Source organism: Sorex fumeus, unplaced genomic scaffold (genome assembly GCF_029834395.1).
Source record: "Sorex fumeus unplaced genomic scaffold, SorFum_2.1 ptg000037l, whole genome shotgun sequence".
Classification (NCBI taxonomy): Eukaryota; Metazoa; Chordata; class Mammalia; order Eulipotyphla; family Soricidae; genus Sorex; species Sorex fumeus.
The window spans coordinates 66,391,037-66,410,230 of record NW_026606094.1 but is presented as its reverse complement, the minus strand read 5'-3'; the positions used below and the strand labels follow the sequence as shown (position 1 = coordinate 66,410,230).

The following is a 19,194-nucleotide window of genomic DNA, read 5'->3' as shown; positions in this document are numbered from 1 at the left end:
ATACTCATTTTTTAAAAATTCCCCCAAAGCTTCAGACAGAGAACCAGATTGCTTCACTGGTGAATTCTATCAAATAATCAAGAAAAATTAAAGACAGGACTGTACAAACTCTTCCAAAAAAAAAAAATAGAAAGGAGGAAAGGAGGTACTACTTCCCAACTATTTCAATACTCTAATACTAAATTCAGAAAAAAATACATCAAAAGGAAAATAAACAATATCACTTAAAGCACACACGTGCAATTCTTTTACTAACATAGAATTTTAGTAAGCTGAACCCAGAAAACTTTAGAAAAGAATAAAACACAATGAACAGGGGGCAGAGCGATAGTACAGTAGGTAAGGTGTTTGCCTTGCATGAGGCCAACCCAGGTTCAATTCCCAGCATCCCTTATAGTTCCTCAAGCAAAGCCAGGAAGTAATTTTTGAGTGAAGAATCAGAAGTATCCCTGAACATTGCCAGGTGTGATCCCCCGCCCCCCCCTCAAAAAACCTACAATGAACAACTGCAACTTGTCCCAAGAAATGCAAGTGTGGCTGATCAACATATGAAAATCATTTTAGCATTGTATTATTAAAATAAAAACCAAAAAAAGTCTCATAACATCTTATTTGACACAGAAAAAGCATTTGACAAAATCCAACATACTTTTCCAGGAATAGAAAATTCTCAAACTGATAAAGGGTATCTATAAGAATTCCACAGCTAATATTTTTAATGGATTAAAAATAAAGTATATTTTCTCATAAGACCAGAAACGAGATAAGAAGGTACACTCTTGCACTTGATTCAACACCATTCAACACTGGAGGTTGTAGGCAATGTCACTTGTCAAGAGCGGGTGTGGAGAACAAAACCAAATCTCCAGGTTGGAAAGGAATACAAAAACTATTGCTTTGAAAATGACATAATCATGTATGCATAAGCTTGCATCCTAAAAAGATACTAACAAAATAAATTATTACAACAGAATTATTAGCAAGGTTGCAAAATACAAGATCAATAAACAAAATTAACTTCATGTCTATATGCTATCATCAATAAGCAATCTAGAAAGAAATTAAGGAAACCATTCCTGGAGTGCTAGATGTGGGTCAAAGTTCATGCCAGAAACTCAGAGAGCCTGAGTTTGACCCACAGCACTGCATGGAATCATCTTCTTCCCCAGCACCAGCAGCTCTGCAGGGACTGACAAGCACTGGATGCCTGAGTACTGAGTATTCAGTACTGAGACTCAGTATTCACCAAGTACTGAGCTGTTTGGCCTGCACTGACAATACTACTGAGTACTGTCAGCCTCCCCAACTGTTTTTAATGAAAAATAAAATTTTAAAGCATTTAAAAAGAAAACCACTCCTTTTACAAGAGCATCAAGACCAATAATCAGGAATAAAAGTAACCAAAAAATAAAGGATGTATACAATGAAACTATGTAACAAAACAAAACACCGAATGAAAGAGGACTTATTAATGGAAAGACATCTCATACTGGCGGTCTGGAAGTCTTCTAAGAGGTATTATTTCACAAATTGATCTAAAGATTTTATGTAATCCTTATCAAAATCTGAGGTGCCCTTTAAAATATGGAATGGAAAATGCCAAGAATTCAGACTAGTCAAGTCATCTTCAAAAGGAAGAAAGCTGAAGACGCATAATTTTAAGATGTACTAAAAAGCGAATGTTCAGCAAGAAGCCCAGGATTGCTTGTAACTGCAAATGCAACATGCAAATGTACCTGTAGCTTGAGAGTCCAGAAATAATTCAAGCACTGATTTCTGAAAAGATTATTTCTAAAATGGTTATTCTTTCCAACCAATGATATGGGGACAACAGGATATATGCATTTATAAGACAGTGGCCCATGCCCCTACTTTATTCTGAAATGTAGCCATTTGTTAATGGTTTCTTCTTAAATCATATTTATATTCTCGATCTGTCACTGTCACTGTCCTCCCATTGTTCATCAATTTGCTCAAGCAGGCAACAGTAACGTCTCCATTGTGAGACTTGTTACTGTTTTTGGCATATTGAATATGTCACAGGTAGCTTGCCAGGCTTTGCCATGCAGTTGAGATACTCTCAGTAGCCTGCTGGACTCTCTGAGAGGGGCGGAGGAATCGAACCTGGGTTGGCTACGTGCAAGGCAAAATGCCCTACCCGCTGTGCTATCTCTAGAGCCCATATTCTGGATAAGATACTAATATTGCTACTTTATGATCTACCCATTTTAGACATTACCTTGTCATGATCTCAGTTCTGCATGACAAGTCCAAAAAGTAGCTTTCATTAGACTCTACCACCCCTTTGCTTTGTTTCTCTATATACCACATACGCAGTATTGGTTTTTTGCCTCTTATTTCACTTACCAGGACCCTATTCAGTTCCATCCAAATTGCACCAAAAGGCAAAAATGTCTTTTCTTATACTGAGTAGATATGCTCATTGTGTCTACATGCCAAACTTTATCTACTCATGTCAATGGACTCTTGGCTTTGATCTGAAAAATTAAAAAAAAAAAACACAAAAAAACCCAAACGTATCCTCTAGGGCCAGGGATGTGGCTCAGTAGAACACATGCCATCCTGCCCCATCCTCCCACAAACATGAAGGATCTCTTTTTAAATCCTACCTGGGCTAAAATTTTCACATTGGCTCTTAAATTGATAATGAAATGGGGAAAAAAGGGGTGGTGATTGTGATATGTACCCTTATTTTGAAGGTATTCACAAGCTTGTATTGATTTGTGATTAGCGGTAGGGTGTTTGCCTTGCACGCAGCCAACATGGCCGACCCGAGTTCGATTTCTCCGCCCCTCTCGGAGAGCCCGGCAAGTTACCGAGAGTATTTCGCCCGCACAGCAGAGCCTGGCAAGCTCCCCGTATATTCGATATGTCAAACACAGTAACAACAAAGTCTCCAATGGAGACGTTACTGGGCCCGCTCGAGCAAATCGATGATCAACGGGAGGGCCTTTACTTTTTACTTTTATTAAATTAAAAAGGAATGAACCTGCCAATGTCCCGTGTTTTGAAAAATAAATCCTAATTATTGGGGCTGGGGCAATAGTACTGGGGGTAGGGTGTTTGCCTTGCACACGGCAGACCTGGGTTCAATTCCTGGCATCCCATATGGTCCCCCAATACCGCCAGGAGTAATTCCTGAGTGCAGAGCCAGGAGTAATCCCTGAGCATCACTGGGTGTGACCCAAAAAGAAAAAAAAATAAATGAAAGAAATCCTGATTATTGAAAAAGCAACTAAGTCAGTTCTGACTGAGCCCCTCCCCATCGGGGCGTGCAGGCTGAGAGGCACAGCAGCAGAAAAGCCAAGGTACCTTGGGGAGCAGGTGTCTGGCAGGGACTGGCTGTCCACAAGTGCACGTTGTGCTTGCCACAGCTGATGGGAGTTTGGTCTTTGTATGGCTTATATTTGTGGAGTGCTCAATCAAGGGCTTCGGAATGAAATCTGAGGGGGCACTCCTGTCCCCACAGTACATGTGTCCTCCCTGACCCCCCAGGCACTTGATAGAGGAAATTGAAACTCAATTGTCCACTCTCTGGGATGGCACGTCTGAACCCAGCACCTTGCAGATGATGCACAGAGACTTGGCTGTCTGTATGAGACAAAAGCTCGGGATGCCACCCTCACCCTTGAGATCCCACTTTAGGCTGCACGCCCTCTTCCCTGCAGTGGGTGAGAGTGGCCGTGCTACTCAACAGATACTGCAACTACTAGAACTCCTTTCTGAGGGGCCCTGATGGAGGATTATGGGACAGGCTGTTGGGAGACGGGGCTGTAGCCACGGTGGGTGCCTGTGCTGTTAGGAGGCCACCAGGGGCACATGTATGAGCTTTCGGCAACAACTCCTGTCAGCTGCTGAAGATCTACTGCTAATTCCTTTTCTCCCCAACCACTGCCAGGGGACACACGTCTCTCTTCCAGTCAGAAGAGTAAACAGGTCAAACGCTTCCCTTGGGATCAAAAGTTTTACGTTTGAAATCAATCCTTCTTTCCTGCGGTGGCTCCTTGTAGACCCAGCCAGATTGCACAGTTCTGGGTTCAAGCCAGTGCTGTGGTCTGTTGGGGGCGGGGGGGTAGTACAACTTCCCATCATAAAAAAGGGTAAATTTTTTAAAAAGTTAAATATTAAATAATTTTCATAACAAAAAATTCTCAGTGGCTTTAGACTACAGAGGCCTTAGTTAGCATTGTGTGGTCCCCTGAGCATTGCCAGCTGTGGCCCCCCAGACAAAACAAGCAAAAACCGCCTATGAAAGAGCAAGATGCTATCAGTGCCTTAGCTCTCAAACTAGTATCTTGAAATTCTACTTTAGTTATATTGAATCAGAGGGGAAAAGTAAACTTTGCACTTATTTAACAAACATTGATGGGGATCGAGGGACCAGGTTCAATGTATGTAAGAAATAAGCTATCTTTCCTTGAAAAGTTCAATCTAGTAGAGTATGCCTCAAATATGCAAATACATACATAAGGCACAATGATAAGAACACCGTGAAAGATCTGCAGTTGGGTGACAGACCAGAGTGGGGCTCAGTCTCGGCCACCGAGCTACTTCTCAACACCTGCATAAGTGACCAGTCTCTAAGGCTGCTCTGTCCTGTGTTAAGTATAGAGATGACAACAGCCACAAGGTGTGGCTGCAAAATAATATGTGAAAAACGGCATAAATAATTCCTCCTAATGCATTAGTAACAATGAGGGGAAATATGAAAGCAGTTAAATGTTAACACATTTGTATTGTATAATATTGTGATGCTCATAACATTTTACAATTTTCTGAATATATTACTGTAATATAATGTACAATATAGATATGATATAATATAAAATTGTGTAATATTCATATTGTATACTGTGATGCTCATAAAATGGTAAAATACTGTGATGCTCATATTATAAAATAAATGACTAATCTCCTAAAAGTATGCAACTGCTAATTGTTTTATCTCATATTCTGATGGGCTCGTGTCCTCAACCATCCTCATTGTGACCACTGCTAATTACTTCATGTATCCATGAAAAGCTCATTTTAATATCAGTAATTTAAAGTGTCCCCTAATTTAAATAGCATCATTTAAAAAAAACTAGATAGGTGGGATTTGAAAAAAATCATCTTAACTTACCACTCCGGTATCTTGTTATCTTCTAATACATTTAATTCAGAAAGGAAAGCATGTTTTTAATACTCTACTATGAGATTGTGTCTTCCTTTTAAAACTAAGGAATTTTTTCTTTAATAAGCACCTGAATGTTGCAGAGTACAGGGCATGAGTTCTGCCTTTCTGAGGTTTCAAGGTCACTTTAGTTTAGTTTTCTGTGTTTAACTGTACCCTCACTTGTGAACTTGCATTTTCATTCTATTTTAGAGGTGGAACTGCTAGGTGACATACTGAGCATGACGTTTAATTATACAAGAAACCACTGAACTTGGCACTGTCTGCCCATGTATCAACTACCCGAGAGACTGTGTGGGAATCTCTCAGTATTCCAGTATCAACCTCTGTGCATGTTCCTCTGGGTCAGATCCAACAGGCACAGCTCAAGGATGAGCCCGGAATGCATAAGCAACTAAATTAGGAATCTGTTTCCAAACCTCCTTCCCTCTACAATATGTCTGGTACTTTGGGTTCTCCAGATGCATTTAACCGATCCTCCAGCCAGAAAACTAGAGCTATGCTTCAGCTACTTGGCCATGTACTACCTACAACTATGCTTATATGATTAAAGCAAAATTACAGCAAGGAGTGGAGGTCCTCCAGCTGAAGATGACCCCCTCCCACCACCACCACTGCCTTGGGGTATGTTTGTTAGGCTGCTTTTGGCTACTGAGACTGCTTCACACTGTGCCAAAGGATTTCCTAGGGACTGGGGTCCAAAAGAACACTAAAAAGAAAAAAGATTTTTGCATTCTTAATAAGCACCTCTTATTCTTTGATTAAAAAAGTTTCAGGAATTTTCTACTTATTCTTGGATTTTGCCAATTTTTGGATTTGGGGCCTGCTCAGGGAATACCAAGACAAAAAACAAAAAAAAGATTAAAAGATAAATACAGCCAGGGAGATAGTTTAAAGGGCTATGTACGTCACATGCAAAGTGTGTGTAAGTCCCAAGTTCAATCCCAGCATTGCAAGGTCCCTGAGCACAGTTGGAAGTGCTCCCCTCATCCCCTAATAGGTTAAACTCACCATTAATTCAGTGGTACCTAAACCTCTGATTATCTTTACCAACATTCCTGTTACTACAGACTGCAAGGTTTGCTAGAAGCTATTTCTTTATTCCTTTAGTCCAGCTTCATCCAACACCACAGAGCGCTACATTTACCCTCTCCTTACTAGTTATATTTGCCCTCCACTTTGGGACGGTTTGGTGTCTATTTCCTCAAATATTTTTATTGACCCTTTCTTTCCTTCCTGTTTGTCTGGGACTCTCATTCACTGTATCACTGTCATCTCGTTAGTTGCCGAATTACTCAAGTGGGCGCCAGTTAACATCTCTATTCCTCCCAGCTCTGAGATTTTAGCAGCCTCTTCTTACTTTTCCTAACGATTGGAGGCTGTTTCAGGGTCAGGGGAATGAGACCTATTGTCGTTACTGTATTTGGCATATCGAATACACCATCATGGGGAGTTTGCCAGGCTCTGCCTGTGTGGGCGGGATACTTTTGGTAGCTTGCCAGGCTCTCCGAGAGGCATAAAGGGGTGTAAAGTGTCTTATAATGTGTCATGCAGCCGCATAGCGGCCTGGAGCATGGTGGTGGTTGGGCAGTGGAGGTCGGCTGCCGGGGTTGGGTCCCTTGGGGTGGGGAGGGTGCTCACCTGCCTCACAGCCTGGTGCGGAGTCCAGTGGCATGGTTCTGGGAGTCTTGTTTTATACTCCCGTCTGGGAGGAGCATCCATGAGTTTTGGGGGGTGGCTGATGAGGAGATTATCTGGTGCCGGCAGGGTGTGGCTTATAGAAACATGCCATGGGACTCTGTGTCAGGCTGTGAGGTGGGTGAGAGCCCTCCCCACCCCAAGGGACTCAGCCCCGGCAGCTGACCTCCACTGCCCAACCACTGCCACGCTGCAGGACGCTTTCCGGACGATCAGGCAAAGCCTTACGCAAGAATGAAGTCCCACGGAACCCAGATAATGCGGAACTTTGTGACTTGGGTTCTGGGGTCAATGTGACCTGGAACTGAGATCCTCTGCCTGCTTCCCCCAGTCTCCAGTGACTCAGGAATCACACCCATAAGCCACACCCTGCCAGCATCAGGGACTCTCATTACACAGACATATTGAAAATTGTAACATTAGCCCACTTATCTCCAAGGCACTGTTTACTTAACATTTTTTTTAACACCCTTACTTTTGAATACTTGAATACCTTTAAATTGACCTTCATGTTTTCTCTGCCTCAACTCATTTATCCTATATATCCAGTGCATTTTTCGAACATTGCATTTTTCACACTTATATTTTCCATCTATTTCTTCCATTCTAATTTATTTCTCTACTGGCTTCTCTACTTGTTGAGTTCTGTTAACATAGTGTCTTCACTTGTTTGAACATACATAACAGCCAATTTGAAAATTTTGATCAAGATACTTATGTTAGTATGCATTGACCATTTTTCCTGATTATAAATGAGTTACACTTTTTTGGTTTTCCTTTTTTTTTTTTTTGGAGGGGGTTGGGAACTGGGTACATCAGCAGTCCTCCTAACTCTGTGCTCAGAGATCATGCCTGATGAGCCTTTTAACCCCAGAACTCCCCAAATCTTTTTTTTATGTCTCTCAGTTTTGGGGTGAAAATTTAATATTTAACATTTTATAGTGACTAGATTGATTTAATTTCCCAGAATTACTTGGCCTTTTTTTTAGTAATTAACAGCTCAAGCCCAATTTAGTAACTGCATTTGAACTGCAGAATCTGTTTTCCACATGGTACACAGCTGAAACATCTCTGTTCAGTTTTGTTTGTTTTGTTTTTGGTTCACACTTGGTGGTGCTCTGGGATTGTTCCCAGTGGTGTTTTGGAAAGTATGAAGAGCCAGGGATCTAACCTGGGCATCCTACAAGCAAAACACTAGCTTTTTAGCTCCTTTTTAGCTAGTTTTTAAAATTCTTTTGCTTTTATGCTTTAGCACTGTCTGGGGGTGGTGTACATGTCTATATAATAGTCAGTGACTTGGGCAAATATCTCAAGAGTGTATGACAACTGTGTCCTAACAGCTGACTTGAATGTAGGCTGGGGAATGCATTGAAGGCTGCATCCAGCTCTCCAGACCCCCTGGGTTTGAACTTGAGCTAGGCGCTCAAGCTCTCGGCTCTCAGCTCTCCTTTTCACTTCTTTCAAGCAATCCAGCAGAGCCGTAGGGACAGCTTATCTCATCCTTTCTACTGCTAGAAATCTAACACTGTTCCTATGACCGTTCTACTAGTCTACTGCTTATTTTCAACCAAATCTACCATTTTCCTCAAAAAAAAAAAACATGGGTTGTTTTTTGTTGTTGTTTTTGCAACATCTCTCACACCTCTGAATTGTTCCCCTCCACCCCCAATTCTTGGAAGTAAAGCCTCTATTTTTCTCAGCCAAGATGTGCAAGGCAACCTAGGAAAGTGCCCTGCTGTGTCCCAGCAAGAGGGCCAAGAACTCCCACCACTCTTACCCTAGACTACAATAGCTCAGCATGAGCCATGATTTTGCTCAACTTCCAGCATCCCTAATGTTTTCTGACCATTCTCCCTCCCTCTCACTCTCCACTTGCTTTGTCTCCCCCTAGATAATCTCCTTAATAGAAAACGTTGTCCCCTAAACATCCCATGCTTTACGTATTAGTCTGTATTTGTTGTCAGGGACTTCTCTTCTTGTGAACCATTTCCAGTCTGTGATATTCAACAATGCCTCCTAACAATTTGAAGCAAACACACTTTAAATTACAAGACTTTAATATTTATGATGGGCTGGAGCAATAGCACAGTGGGTAGGGCGTTTGCCTTGTATGCGGTGACCCGGGTTCAATTCTTTAGTCCCTCTTGGAGAGCCTGGCAAGCCCCCCCCCCCCCAAACCCTGTGGCATATTTGATATGCCAAAAACAGTAACAAGAAGTCTCACAATGGAGACATTACTGGTGCCCACTCAAGCAAATTGATGAACAACGGGAGGACAGTGCTACAGTGCTAATATCTATGGTTAAAAATTACGATGAATTTGAAGCTCATTCATGAATATATTTATTTGATTTTCATCCCATAAATCATATTATTCCCCAAACATTTTTTCCATAACAGAAATACTTATAGAGATTTCCAAAGAACACAGAGTCATCAGTACACAGTGGTAATAGATTGAATTTTTTTCTCAGTCACACACACACAATGAAAACTGTAGTTCCTACACATAGCTCCAAGGTATCTGGTTTGAGATTATTAACAATTAGATCTATAACAATTCTTCATAAATAGTGATGAGGGTGTATCTTACTCTCCAGTAATACTACCTTACTCTCACACTTGAAAATGATACAATAGAAAATCTTTTCTATTATACTATGATGAACAGTTTCACAGTGGTATTACTTTAAGGAGTACCGTTCACAAGAGTTCTTCATAGATTTCCCCTTCTGTAAACACACCTACACATGCTAATTCAACCCAAACCATCAGGTGTTATCAGAGTTCACAGATGTCTTAAATCCCTTACTTACTGCAACGACTCCATCACTGACTCAGGATTGCATTCCACACCAGATATGCAGATGATTTTATTTTAATTTCATTTTAAAATTAGTTGTCCTACCCAAATTAGTCTCAATATTCAATTTTGAATATTCCAACTTAGTGAATCCTCAGAATTATTTCTGAGCCACCACTGCAGTTAAATAAGATCTACTTAATGTGTAAAATAATATAAATGTCAGTGTCAGTGTCCTCCCGTTGTTCATCGATTTGCTTGAGCAGGTCCAGTAACATTGTGAGACTTGTTACTGTGTTTGGCATATCGAATACGTCACGGGGAGCTTGCCAGGCTCTGCCGTGCGGGCGAGATACTCTCGGTAGCTTGCCGGGCTCTCTGAGAGGGGTGGAGGAATCTAACCCGGCTCAGCCATGTTGGCCACTTGCAAGGCAAACGCCCTACCTGCTCCAGTCCTAATATAAATGTAAATAATAACATAATGTAAAATAATATACCATTTATTTTTCTATCCTATTTTAGTTTCTAAAAATTGTTGTGAGCTGAGTGGGAGGTATTATTTTCATCTGTAGATCAGACAGGGTCTCAAAATGCTAAGACGTGCCAGAGGTGGATCATACGAGGAACAAACTTTAATGAGTCTAGCATAAATAACTGACCACCAATGCATCTCACTTATTTTGGCTGTAACCATAACTTTTACAGTGTTTCCCATAAAAGATCCTTCAATAGAACCATTGCAACATTTTCTTTGAACAGAAAGGAGGAAAGTGTCGAAAAGACTGGAGGATATAATGAAATATTGTGAACCACTTTATAAAATTTTTAAAAATTAATTAAAAAAAGACTGGAGGATGGCAAATCAGAATATCTGCAAAGGACTGGCCAAGGTCATTAGGGAAGAAGAGTTCCGTTCTGCTATTAAAGTCTTACATTTCAAAAGGTGGAGGGTATGATGAAAAATCAGAAACCAATCTAGTTCGGTCAGTGAAGAGAATACTAAGGATGAGAAAAGTAGTTTCTTGTCCTAGTCCACAGATACTATGACTTGGTCCTGACTCTAGCCTGGAGAAGCAGACACATTTCTAAAAGGTCAACACTAGCCACTTTTCAATATTCCTGTCACCATGCCAAGGACTGGGACCTGGGAAAGGAATCAGAAGTATCCCTGAGAAAATTGGAAGCCATTGCTAAGTTCAGTAAGATGGAAGAAATGGAGAGTCCAATAAAGATTTGTTTAGGAGCAAACGAGTGAAATAAATGCCTGCAAGAATAATTATGGCAAAAAAAAAAAAAAAAGCCTCAAGCTTCACCCCCAAAAAACTTTACAACAAATCCCTGCAAAGTTATTTGCAAGTCAGATGGGTCCAGGGAAGCTGCTGCTGTATGCTAAATGTAACAGAGGTTTAATTATTCTTATACTTTATTATCACTTGCTCCTGAAATGTGAATGTTTTATATATATATATGTATATATATATATAAAGAGATACATATATATATTTTTTATTGCCTCTCCAGCAGAGTTTAGAGGTCAAAGGGTCACTCCTAATGATAACCAACCCAATGGTACAGGCATTCTAGCTTATCAGGACTGGTGCTGCTGTGCTGCTTCGCCTCTGAGTGCTAAAGACAACCAGGGCCACCTGGACAACACAGGGGGAAGGGGAGTATGGTAAGGGAAATGAACTAATTAAGTGTACTATCTACCACCACCCCCCTCGCTCATTTTCCCTCTCATGTTCATTGCTTAAAGTAATCTTTTGTGGTTAAAGGCAATTATCAATATGAAAAATACTGCAGGAATAATAAGAGAACTTGATTTTAATTATGTCATTGCACATTATGTAATAAAAATAATTATAATGGTTAAGTGAAGACATGGTCTAAAGGGAAGGGAATACTATATTCATAATTTTACTCATTTTTACAATTGTTTAAAAAATAAAATATATCAGGCAAAACAAGGGAAAATAATGGTATTGCATCATTTAATAGCCTATGATGCATGCACTGTTTCTCTTTATTAAATTAGAACCTCTCAAAGAAACAGAATTTCCTTTTCTGTAATACCTCCCAATGCGGTCAGTGCCTTTTACACAATAGGTACTCAACAAATGTTAGCAAACACTTAACTATGTGCAGCATGATTGATCATCTTAATTATTTTTTCTTTTTTATTATGTAAGTTTTCAACTGGAATTGGGGATGAAATTTTGTGTATTCAATAATTTGCACATATTAAATAAAATACAAAGTCACCATGGGACTAACTTTCATTTATAATAGAACCAGTATACTAAAGGAGTTTATTCACTTCTTAATTCTACCATTCAGTAAGTCCAGAGAAAACTTCAAAATGAAACAAAGTATGGTTGGCTTCAGTGGCTCAAAGAAGAATGTTCTGGAAGAGAAAGGTGAAGTGTGCTCATCATCACAGATTCTCTCACCGAAGGCATAATTTAAAATTAAAATCAACAATGGTTTTCCAGAAGAAACATTTTCCTAACAGAGTTCAGTGTTTGGATTTAACAAAATCATGTACAATCCTAAAATACAGAAAGACAGAAAGAAAGGGAGAGAGAAAACACAATCCAAAGTGAATAATTTCATCTAAGACGGTAAAAATACCAATCACTGTATCACTGTCATCCCATTGTTCATTGATTTCCTCAAGCAGGCAGCAGTAACGTCTCCATTCATCCTAGCCGAGATTTTAGCAAGTACCACATTGAAGGCTCTCTCAGGGTCAGGGGAATGAGACCCATCATTGTTACTGGGTTTTGGCATATTGAATACACCACGGGGAGTTTCCCAGACTCTGCCATATGGGCAGGATACTTTCAGTAGCCTGCCGGGTTCTTTGAGAGGGAGAACTAGATAATAAGAGGTGGCTTCCAGGAGCTTGGTTTTATAGTCTCTGGGTCTTGGCCATTGACGGGATTACACAGCCGGGGGCAGTTGGTGGATGTAATGCCTAGCTACTGGAAGATGGCGGATCTGGGTGGAGGAGGCCCAGTCCCGATCCAAGCAGGCTTGGGTATCTCAGCCCTGGGTCCTGCCCACCTGGGTACCTCTGCTGGTTCCTTCATGCATGAGGCATGTCCAAGCATGTGGAGAGTGGTCTTAAGCATGGCTGTGGCATATAAATATAAGTTGAAACCAACTATTTTTGTTCTCACCCAAAAGTCCTCTAAATTGCCTATAACTTTGTCTTTTTGCTCTGAAAGATATAACATGACAAAGATAGGCAGATTAAGAAAAACTGCTTTCTGAAGCTATAAAACATAAAATAACTAATAGGCGACACAAAGAGATCAGCTTCTAAAAAAAAACTGTGGGGAAGGCAGAGATGATTTTATTTACATGAAAAAATATTCCAATGATTCAGAATTTAGTAGCACAAGGTACTGAAGGTGAGGGAAACTGTTATAAGGAGACTCTGACAATCAAGTCAGCATTCATAAACTGATCCGTGAGCAAACTACACCTACTATCACCATCCCTATGTTTTAATTTTCTTGGATTTAATCACTATTTGCTTACTTTCCCCATAATATTTCAATCCCTCCCTCTTTGTAGGATAGCTGCCTGCCCTTATCCTTGAACACACAGGACTGAACCAGAGTTGTTTATGATAAAAATGCATTTCTCCACAGAGCACAAACAACGCGCATAGAAAATGAAATCATCTCTACCTGCTTCCGCTTCTTGACTACCAGAAGCCTTTGGTTCTATTTTACTTTCCAGATATTGGTGAAAAGTCTTCTCTAAACATTTAAGAGAAAAGACATTCTTCAAGGTCAGGTTTTGCTCCCCGAACAATCCAGTCAGTTGGCTACAGAAAAGCTCAACCTGGAACGAGCGCTTGAAATATTTCATCCTCCACTCTCAGCAATGAACTGATAATCTTGGGAAATGAGAGAGCTGAGCAAAGCCTAAAACACAAAAGACTGGAGATCGGAACAAACAAACAGGTAGAATTTACTTGGGATAATGCAACTATTCAGGGAGAATAAAGGTAATTCAAATTCTTCAAGAAATAAGAGAATATTGTATTCGTGAAACAAGAATAAGACTGCTATAAAAGAGGAGCATTCCAAGGAAAACAAAAGAGCTCTGGACAAAAATAAAAATGCAAGAGAAAGACAAGAGTGTCGTGGAAATCATGTTAAATTTGGGAGAGCCACAAAAAGTGGAAAAATAGGGAAGTGCAAAATAACAGAAGAGTTTCAGAGGCCCTTATGGAGGACAGATAAATATTAATGAAATATTTAAAGTTCTCCAGAGCTGAAAGCTCAAAGTTGCTAGACTCAATGGGGTAGGGAGATGGCAGCAAGAAATGAAAATATTCACACCAAGATACATCACTGAAAATTTTCAGAATACTACAGGTAAGGTGTAGTATTGTGTGTTTGTGAGTATATGTGAGTGTATGTCAGTGTGAGAGTGTGTGTGGGAGGGGTGGCGGGGGGGGGGGACCACTCATGTCAAGAATGAGCAACTGAAGTGCTTTTGAACTTTTTAACAGTGACATCTAAAGATAGAAGATGGTTAAATGGTGCCTTTAGGAACATTTATAGCTAAAATTCTTTATCCTGGCAAATTTTCATCACTGCAGTGACAGTAGAAAATAATTTTCAGATTTGCTTATAAGGTTTCATAAAATTAATCTAACACAAAAACCTTTTATGAGAGGAATAAAGGAAGGAAGGAAGGAAGGAAGGAAGGAAGGAAGGAAGGAAGGAAGGAGAGAGGAAGGGTGGGAGGGAGGGAGGGAGGGAGAGAGAGAGGGAGGGAGGGAAGAAAAGAATGAAGATGGGAGGGAAGGAGGAAGGAGGGAAGGAAGGAAGGAAGGAAGGAAGGAAGGTAGGAAGGAAGGGAGGGAGGGAGGGTGGAAGAGAAGAAGGGAGGAAGGGAGGAAGGGAGGAAGGGAAGGAGGAAGGGAGAGAGGGTGTGTTTCTCTCTGCATATAAAATGGCAAAAGAGACACAGGAAAGTGATGAGAAATGGGAATTGGAAGGTCCAACCCAGAAGAAAGACAAAGGTGATTCCCAGGATAATGGCGACAATGTATATCAGGTATGGAGTGGAAGGAGTGTCCAGCGATGTATCAGCAGCATCACCTTCTAGTAATCTCTTCAAGATAATGAAGCTGATACACTTCAGTAAATAAAACCACTAAAGGGTAATTTAGGAGATTAGTAGAGGGTCCTGGAGAGAGCTCACTGGCAAAGCCCTGGCCTCCTGAGTACAAGGCTGAGTGCTGACCTCAGTGACAGTCCGTGTGTGATGGCCCCCACCACCAAGACAGCATGCAATTTCTGAAGCTCAGCCAGCTGGGCGAGGACCCCAATTCAAGTAAACAGCCCTGCAGCAAGCACAATGGGAGATATGCAGGCACCACAGTTGGGAGCCCCCCCTGCACGTTCGTGAGCCCCGCCAATGCTCCCCAAGACTACTATGACTAGAAAGTGTTCATGCCCCCCCTCGCCCCCAGTTAAGAAGTGCAGCTCCCTGAGAGCACACGCGCAGGCACTGACACTAAAGTGTGTGTCCCTGGGAACACTAGAGCCTGATGTGCAACCCCAGCAAGTGCACCTCACTCAACACATGTAGATGAACCCCAGTGACACCAGACACCATAATAGCAAGGGGAGGGCATGAGGGGTGGTCAAGGAGATTCAGTAGAGGTTTGGAGGTTAAATTTGGATTAGTAATGCACATGGAGAAGTAAGCTCAGGGCCATTAACACCAATTAAAAAAAAAACAAAGTAGAGAGACAACTACAGTTTACTGACTGATGGACTAGCAAATATCAACCTAATCAAAATAACTAACATAATTATGTTGAGAGGGAACCGAGAATTCACAGTGTGTCTGATTGACAGAAATAAGCTAACTCATCTTTCATAATGATTAAAACTGAAAAAAATTTTAAATACATAAGCATCTTTTACTCATAAATGTCAAAACCTGCAGCCAAAACATTCAAAGCAGTATCCTCTGGGGAGTGAGTCATGTGCTGGGGCAGGAATACTTAGGAAGAAAGCAGGCTCCTGGCAGAAGGATGTCTGCAGAGTAGCAACAGTATGGGTGCTAAAAAGCTAGGGTACTGGGCATCTAGACAACAGTCTTGCATCCAGTAGCCTTAATCATTATCTAACGGTCACGGTCACAGTCACGGTACTCCCGTTGTTCATCGATTTGCTCGAGCAGGGCCCAGTAACGTCTCCATTGTGAGACTTGTTGTTACTGTGTTTGGCATATAGAATATATCACGGGTAGCTTACCGGGCTCTCCGAGAGGGGTGGAGGAATCGAACCCGGGTCGGCCATATTGGTTGCGTGCAAGGCAAACGCCCTACCGCTGTGCTATCGCTCCAGCCCATCATTATCTAACAAGAGTTTTAAACATTTAGAAAATCCAAAGAGCCCATATTTAGGCTGAGAGCAGCAAATTACTATCTGTCCTAGGTGAACAGATTATTTTTGGTTGTAAGGTCCCAGTCTTCATTTCTGGTTCTAACAACCTTAACATGCAGCCTGTTCCAAGGGATGAAAGAACACTCTAGAAAGATGAAATGGCTACTGGACCCTGGTAAACTACTTGAATGTTTTTCTCACTGCAAATTTCCATGTGGCAAGCACATAAACACTAGACACACTGGAAACCCTTGCCCATTCTCATTTCTAGGAAGGATTTCTGGTTAAGTGTAGCTGGATGCTACATTTTAAGGAAACTGGTAATAAAATGTACTAAAAATGTGGCAATTTGTATCTCTCTCTTTTTTATTTTTAAAAAAGAGGTCACATTAAAATACTGTTTCACATACTGAAGATTTTATAAGTCCTTTTCCATAATAAAAGTTTTCTGATTTAGCACAATTTCCTTCCTATGCTTTGGTTTGGTAAAATGTTCTCAGGGTGTAGCATACATTTAAATGTAATGACAAGATTTGCCCACTGACCTGGCAGTGGGTCACCTGCCCTCACTTAACATGCTACCCTAGACAAAACTGAGGCCATTACAAGCCTTCAGTTTCCCACCCCTCTCAATGCTCCATGGCCTTTCTATTCTTTGCCTGTTTCTTTCACAAAGTCCAGGTCCCCAAAATTGAGTCACAAACTCTATTGTCCTTTCTTGAGTTCTCACATTCCCTATTTCAACTATTTTATGACACTAAATTGTACCAGAAGGGAAAGGAAAAGAGGCTATTGTTTGTAGATTCGCCAAAATTTCCTTTTATGTGTCAAAAGGAAGATAATCAGCACCCTCAAATTTCACAAGAAAAATGGACTTACAATGAGTCAAGTTCCTCCCATTTTTTTTATGAGGCCAAGAGCTATGCTCTCTCTTCCCTAAACTGAATTTCTTTTCCCCCTTACTGGATGCTTCTACATTCATGTGCTAACTCACGTCTTCTTCATCAGCGGGTAGGGCGTTTGCCTTGCACGCGGCTGACCCGGGTTCGATTCCCAGCATCCCATATGGTCCCCTGAGCGGGGTAATTCCTGAGCACAGAGCCAGGAGTAACCCCTGTGCATTGCCGGGTGTGACCCAAAAAGCAAAAATAAATAAATAAATAAAAATAAAAAAATAATTTTCAATCCTTAATTTTGAGGGGAGAGGGGAGCATGCAAGCAATGCTCAGGGTATAATAGTGAAGGTAGAAAAGTACAGGTAATTTAGTTAGATATAATTGGTCATTATGTTTTGGCTTGGGGCCATACCCAAAAATGCTCAGGGTTACCCCTGGCTTTGCACTCAGGAATTACTCCTGGTGGTGCTCAGGGGATCATATAGGGTGCAAGGGGGTGCAAGCACCCCACCTGCTATACTATCACTCTGGCCTTAACTGCTTAAAGCCCTGCTGAATGTGGGATAATCAGTTAGGCAGATACTGGAAGTGTCTATGGGGTGGAGATAGTAATTGTTAAAGGGGGAAGTGGGTCAGGTAACTTCCTCTTTGATTCTAAGCTTACCCAGGAAGAAAAACCATCTGTTTTTGACCCCACACATGCTTGGCCAAAGAGACAAAGTGTAGTAGGGGGGCAACAGGCCCTGAGAGGTTGGCCTCAAGGCACAGCAACAGACCACAGCAGCAGACCTCGGGGCAGGCCCCCAGTAGATCATGAGGGCAGATCAGCCTGGACCAAGGATAGCATACATGGGCACCAGTGAGGAACCAGCATTAGGCCTGGACTCAGGAGAGAGGGAGACTCACAACTACCTCCTGAGAGCTGCTAAGTAAGTAGCTATGGCTTCCCCAAACATCTGGAGTTCTGGTTGCTAATATTACATACAATAATGCAAGCACCCAAAGACCACTCCAGAAATACTCAGCCAGGCTGGACGGTTCAATGTTTGGACCCCAATATGCTGTGCTGGGGGGTGGGGCTGGGCCACTGAACTCAACAAGGCACGTGCCCCAACTCCTGAACTATCTCCACAGCCCATAACCCCTATTTTTGAACCCCAATTTCCTACTACACAGCTTAGTTTCTCCAGTTCTCCCTTTCCCATCCCAGTCTCTGCTGTCCATCTTCCTCAACCACTGCTCTGCTCAAACTTGCTGAGTAAGAAGTTGCAGAATGACCTGACAAGTCAATTCCAGTCTATCCTCGTCCTGCTTGAGGAACCGATCATTGCTACTGCTGGTATCCCCAGATTTTCCTACTTTTCTTGACTGATCTGTTAATTTCTAGGGTGTCATCCAGTTTCGATATAAACACAACTTCAAGCCTTCCTTATACCTCTACACATCTCACCTTTCTTCTTCTGTCTTCTTAACTTACCTCCTCTAGGGGTCCCAAAGATGGTGCTTTGAATGGGCCCTATTCTAAGCTACCCAACTAAAGTCTACTATCCTAACTGTAATTCTTTCATTTCGATTATGACATCACCACTCACCCATTCTCCAAAGCTTAAATCTCCAAACCCCAGAACCTTCTGATATTCTTTCCTTCTCCCCAACACCCAGACATTTATCTCTCCTCCATATCTTTTCATTCTGCTTCATGAAAGTCTCAAATAGATTCTAGGATCATTTTCATTCTAAAAAAAAATAGCATCTTTAATTTCTTTCCTCTGACTGACATTAAATCTCTCCTATCCAGGCTACCAATCCCTGTTATTTCCTTCATCCTAGTTTCTTCAGATTCTATACTGTATGCAGAAGCAAACTAGAAGTTCAGAGCTCAGCCAGAGAAATTCTAGGTCAGAGCATCTCAAACTTTTATAGTTCACTGCCCCCTCCCCCCCCTTTTTTTTTGGCGGGGGCACACTTGGTGTTGCTCAGGGCTTATTCCTGGCTCTGCACTCAGAGATTAGTCCTGATGATGCTCAGGGGACTGCATGGAGTGCTGGAGATCGAACCCAGATTAGCAGTGTGCAAGTACCTACCCACTGTACTATTGCACTGGCCCCAACTGCTCCTTCCTGCCCCTTAGGAAAAAAGAAATCAGTCAGCATCCTCCCATCCTCTGGAAATTCACCT

The 19,194-nt window shown here is 41.5% G+C and overlaps 1 protein-coding gene across 3 annotated transcripts in view; it reads right to left on the bottom strand.

Annotated features, from left to right (window-relative positions):
- The window catches only part of PALS2 (protein associated with LIN7 2, MAGUK p55 family member), a 91,777-nt gene that overhangs the window by 49,255 nt on the left and 23,328 nt on the right, over positions 1-19,194 (bottom strand). The gene's annotated exons all lie outside the window — the stretch shown is intronic.